Below are 6041 nucleotides of genomic sequence, written 5' to 3' on the forward strand. Positions count from 1 at the left end.
GCTCTTACAAATTAACCTGTAAAGTCTTCTAAGGCATTTGATGCCTCTTACAAGACATCACCCTAACCCATGATGGTTCTCGCTTTGGCCATCCTTCAAATTTGCACAAGAGTTTACCTCTTGGACAATAGCATGCTCCCTTGGATTATAACATTATCCAATGATGTCATCCCTCGAGGTTATCCCTAATGCTTTCTTAGCATCCTCTCAAGACATCTCAAGGTGACATTTGTCAACTTGGGATTGGATTGAATTCCCCTCATGGATTGATAACTTTCCATCCTATCCCTTTTTGAGATTGCTCAATCTCAACCATCCATTTCTCTATTTTTCCTATAAATAGGACCCCTTTCTTCACTCTAAAAGATCCATCATCTTGTGCATCAAACTTATAGTCATTTTGTAGGTTATCAAGGAGCTCAATTTGTCATCTTCAAGAACTTAGATCATCTTAGTTAAATGCTAGTTTAACTTTCATCATGTTGATAGTATCATGCTAATCCCATTTTCATTCTAGCTTAATTCATAGTCATTGTATATCAATTTCATAGCAATCTCCATGTTAGTTTAATTAGCACACCTAAACTTTCAATTTGGAACCAATCTTAATCTCATATGTTGCATTTCATTTTTTCATATCATTTGATCATCTAGCTAGGATCTTAGTTGCGTTCATTTTGATCTTGGCATATCCTTCAAGCTCGTTCTTTAGGTTGAAATCTAAAAGATCAAGTGCTCTTCCAAGTGAGAGCCACCTTGAATTTTGAAGATCCTTGGAAATAGAGGAACATGAGACGTGCTTGGGGTTCTTGATTTTGAAGCTAACTTAGTTTGGTTTCTATTTTGATCTCTAACTCTAACATAATGTTTCATGTGTGTGTTTGATGTTGTTTAGTTCTCTTTTGCAAATTCCACACTTTTCAGCCACACATTTACATTCACAGAAAAAATTAAAACACAATATTCGTCAACTTCCCCCCAAAAAAACAATATTTGAAGTTATGACAAATTTAGGTTATAATTGATTCAATGGTGAGAGATAAAATTCATTCCTCATTTATGTGTCTCCTTAGTGGGATATAGAATAATTTAATTAGAAAATTATTTAATTATTTCAATAAATTTGATTTCTTTTGGAAATTTAATTTAAGATTTCTTAACTTCTTGTGAATAATATATTATGTTGTCCAATTTTATGTTATTATTATAGTAAGGTTCTTTATTCTTAATTAAGCTATTTAATTCATATTGATTAAAAATTGACATATTAGTTGAAATTTAGGATAGGTTTTATTTTGTAATTTAGACCTATAATAAAACTCAAGATTCTATAGTAGACTTCTCTTGAGAGGGGATTATGTGCCACTTCAAACATTTAAAGTTAGATTTTTATTAAAAATATGATTTGAAGGGAAAATGATTTTTTTTTTACTTGTTTCATGAGACCTCTAGCTTCCATAAATTTCGGAACTTAAATTTTTAAGCTGCACTCGAGTACCAAATTCATGGGACCAGCAGCTTTAAAATTTTCCTAAAATATCTCAGCAACTTCAACTCTATTTTTTTAGGAAACCCTCTCTATAAGACCTCAGCCTAACCCTTGCTGCCTTATAGTCATGTGCTTATGATTCTATAAGAGATAATATTATATTATTTTTGAATGTGCATAATTGATTATCATATAAAGAATGTTATTTGATAAAGATTTTTTTTGTAAAAAAAATTATAAATTTTTGTGTTATGCTCCTGTTTAAATTATGGATATGACGATATCTTACATCTGAAACAAGGATAAGATTTAATTCATTTGACGTCCACTACGATAAAACTAACTTCTCTTAATGTGTGATTCCCAGCACAAACCTTTTGATGTTTATTTGGGATACACTTCATAAAAGGTCTTGGCATCAGATTGGAACTCCTTACGTAATATTAAAACCAGTCAAGATCTATTAGAACATTTGTAACCAACAATCCACAATGCCATAAAACCCTACAATGTTCATAAGAATTGCAATGAATAAAACTTCCTCATTGGAGAAGGTCATGAATCAAATATATTGGAGCTATCTAATGAATAATCTGTATTATATTATCCTAGATCCATTTGGATCTTCCAAAACACAAAAGATTTGCCTCTTCAATTTCTGTTGGGCAATTCTCCATTCCCATTTGGTGCCCAACAGCTTCAACCAGATTTTCATGGAATTGTTTGAATTCCTCCAGCTCTGGAACCTGAAAAAAATTCAAAGCCCCAAAATTAGAATTTTGAATTAGCTTTTTAATTTCCCCAACATGAAAAATATCTGAGACCCACCAAAAATTTGTCAGCAGCAATAATTTAAAATAATGCTGCAAATAGGCCACTTTTAACTCTCAAACAGTCCAAGATTGGAATGAAAAAGATTTTAAACAGAGATAGTGTCTGCTGTTTAGTTCTTGACAACTGATCTTACTTTGTGTTCTGATTTTCTTTTTCATAATCCAATACGAAAAAAACAGTCCAAAGATTGGAATGAAAAAGATTTTAAACAGAGGCAATGCAGTTCATCTTTTTAATGCAAGTGATCTGCCATTGAAGACTAATTCGAAATGGATCATGATGTTTACTTTCATTTCTCCATCTTTTATTCTCCTATTGAATTTCATGTAATTTGTTAATTAAGTAGCACAGTACAAAATTTCTTGGTTTCTGATTTTTAGGGTTTGAAAGTTACTGAGCAAATACAATTGATAGTTTGTATTATAGTACTTTTGACCGATCCGTCCATACACTGTGATTCACCTGGAATTATTGTTTCTATATATGACCAAAGTTCATATCTATATATCAGAGTAACAAGTTCATCAGGAAGAAAATTAATTTGAAGGGCGAATAATAGCATCAATGCCCGAGCTTATAAATCACAAAAGGCGTTTCAAAATTAATTGAGAAAAATTGGATGCAAGGTAACCTTTAAAGGACAACAAATTTACCGAGTTTTATGTTTTATACAGATTTGTGAAATCTCCAATTTGTAAGATGCTTTACCAAAATTAAACTGAGAATTACTATATTACTATATGTCATTTAAACTTTTAAACCATTGATTTCAAAGATCCATCTCTTTTTATTTTTAATGAAAGATTTAATATCATTCACTAATTTGTTTTGCTACCTGATATCTTTTCAGTTGAGGGTCAAAGATCTATGGATATTCAATCCCGAAAATTATATGAGACATGATCCCAACCTCATCCTTAAGACTTATATCATATGTCTGCCTCACCTATTGTGCTACAACAACATGCATATTTTTAATGGAAAATCATTTGGATTGTGATTCTGTGCAAGCAGAAGGCATGCCATTTGTGGCAGTATGAACTCAACTTTATGCGCTTGATGGCTGTAAACTATAAAGCTAAACAGGTGTTCTATGTTTTCCTGTATTTTTAGGAGAATTTATTAGGTACCAGAAATCTCGTGGGCTATATAGCCTTCTGTTCTGACCCTTAACAGAATTGACCTGTATGGGAGGATAAAACCTAAAACTTGTTGATTATGAGCTACATAGTCTTCTATCATTATCTCCTAGCTTTTGTTCTCTAAAATTTTGAGTTGGGAAGACTCCCATATGAAATTCCCCAGTCCGGATCTTGGCTGCACATAAACTCCCTAGGAGGGAACACACACCAAAAGCTTGGGTTTAAAGAGAAGCAAGGCATGAGGTCTATGACCTATGCCATTCTCTGCTATTGTCTAATACATGATTCAGTTCTTAGCAAAACAAGAAAAGATGCATTATCTAAACTAATATTGAAACATGAAAACAACCTTTTCAGCAATTTAAGTAACTTGGTTTCTTCATTCCATGAAGAATTTTTATCTTCTTAATCCTAAAGTTGAACCCAATTTTGCTACCCAATTGAGATTCTCGTGTCAACAAGTTGATTGGAAACTACAATTATAACAATGTATGTATTACTACCAGGTTAGGCCAGGTAAACTCTATTTCAAGCTGTGGTATAAAAAATGTTGGGGTATTACAGCTTGTAGGGCTTGGGGGATTCCTCCAGCAATTAGGTATCATTTTGGAAGACCAGTGGGTACCCTTTACCAGAGAATTTATCTCTATTGTAGATCTAACTCTTCCTCCTGATTCTTAGGTGAGCATTTGAGCCATTAGCCTCAACCTATGGGCATTTCTATCCTACAATAATGACTATGGGCATTGAAGTATTTACAGATGAGTTAGCAGGATGGATGGGAATGTATTATTACTCGAGTTTCTGCATTTAGGTAGGACTCAAAACCATAACAGTCCATTAATCCCCATATCATTTCATTAAGCAAAAGTCTCTTAGCATTCTTGTATCCTCCGATGGGCATGTTTGTTGATAATAAATTCAGATGTAGGCTAATTTAACAAATTCAGCAGCTAAAATAATTGTGCTGAGTAGAGCAAGGCATTTAGAATACCGAATGGCAAATCAGTTTTCAAAAATAATGAAGAGGAAAGTACTTTTTTCAATTCTAAATTCTTACCTCTTAACAATCAAATGGGGTGGAATTTGTATATCCCTACTCCTTTATCTTCTGTAGTGTAACATTGTCTCCATAGATTTCTTTGGCTGCAACATTGTCAATCTCCAGAATTGGAATCTGGGAAAAATCCCCCAGTACAAATTCATATATACTTACCGAGCTCAATATGGGCTCTTTTCAACAAATTTATCTTACAATCAATTGATTATACATTATGTATAAAATAAGCTATTGCATCCACAAAATTGTTCCATATGCTCAACAGAGAGAGACCAAACATCTTGATAACATTCCACAGGAATGCCGAAAAGAGGTCTGCAAAATCATGTAGGGCAGTGTACAGATGACCCAAAATGTCATAAATCATGGACACCAAAAAGCCTACTAAAGCACTGCAAGCACTCTCAATCACCTCCATACACCCAAAAACTGTTGTAAACAGCAAATCTGTGACATGCCTAATAATATGCTCCAAAATAAAGGGTATCAACTGAATTACACATCTAAAAACTTGCAGAATGATCATGCCTGGTATCCTCAACATGTGAATCAGTACCACTGCTACCACTGCAATTATCTTAAATACTGCATATGAAACATAGTCCACAATAAAACATACTATTGATATGAAAATATTTGATAAAACAGACATTATTCTTAGATCTCAATTGGATATATACTCTCACATCCATTAATCAGAACACCTTTATTTTTCCTTCCCTTTTTTCACTCTTTATGTCCCTGCCAACAGTTTATACCAGGAAAAGTATTCCATCAGTGGGAACAGTGAGATATATACATTGTATATATATATCTCAACAAGTCAAATTCATCACAATCCTGTTTATAAGAGAAGTCTCAATTCCTTTCCGTTCTCTGATTTTTTTCTGCCATTGTTTTCAACGAAAAAACAAGACCTCTGCAAGTGTGAATAGTGAGATACACATTGTATATATCCACACATCTTGCGAATATGGGCTCGTTTCGACCCACCTACTGCCATGGATGGCGGTGCAAGCAAACCCCAGCGTTACTTGAACAGTCGCTATGACACGTCAGCATATGCCAACGTGGAATCATGCACAATTGAAAAATCATAGAAATTATATAAGAGATCTGACACATCAGCGCAGACTAAGGTAAAGTTGACATTTCTTATAACTATAAAATAATTTCCTTCACCATGCGTTGTGATTCATCATCAGATCACATTTTTTTCTGTCCAATGTGATTGGAAAGCGTATATCTAACACAGATTACGTTGGTTAGCAATTGTTTGATATTTTGAAATTAATATTATATTTGTATAAAATTCCGAATACAACGATGATACAAATAGAAATAAAATTCCATTGTGGAAGAGTCCACTAAAACTTACGAATTGTAAATACTATAAGATAGTATTAAAAAAAATTGAGAACAAATTTAATTTATTATTTTATATGAAAAATAACGCGGAAGATATTTGAACATAAAAATAATGTCAACCCATATATCTCTAAATTAATTTATTTGT

General features: G+C 32.9%; 1 long non-coding RNA gene across 1 annotated transcript; it reads right to left on the reverse strand.

The window, feature by feature from the left end:
• Positions 1-1927: 1927 nt before the first annotated feature.
• LOC131033573 (uncharacterized) lies at positions 1928-5583 on the reverse strand. The gene is made up of 2 exons (XR_009103623.2): positions 4526-5583; positions 1928-2235 (listed from the first exon to the last, which is right to left on the reverse strand). It is a non-coding gene; the product is annotated as an uncharacterized LOC131033573 (long non-coding RNA).
• Positions 5584-6041: the final 458 nt, after the last annotated feature.

Source organism: Cryptomeria japonica, chromosome 5 (genome assembly GCF_030272615.1).
Source record: "Cryptomeria japonica chromosome 5, Sugi_1.0, whole genome shotgun sequence".
In the NCBI taxonomy this organism is placed as follows: domain Eukaryota; kingdom Viridiplantae; phylum Streptophyta; class Pinopsida; order Cupressales; family Cupressaceae; genus Cryptomeria; species Cryptomeria japonica.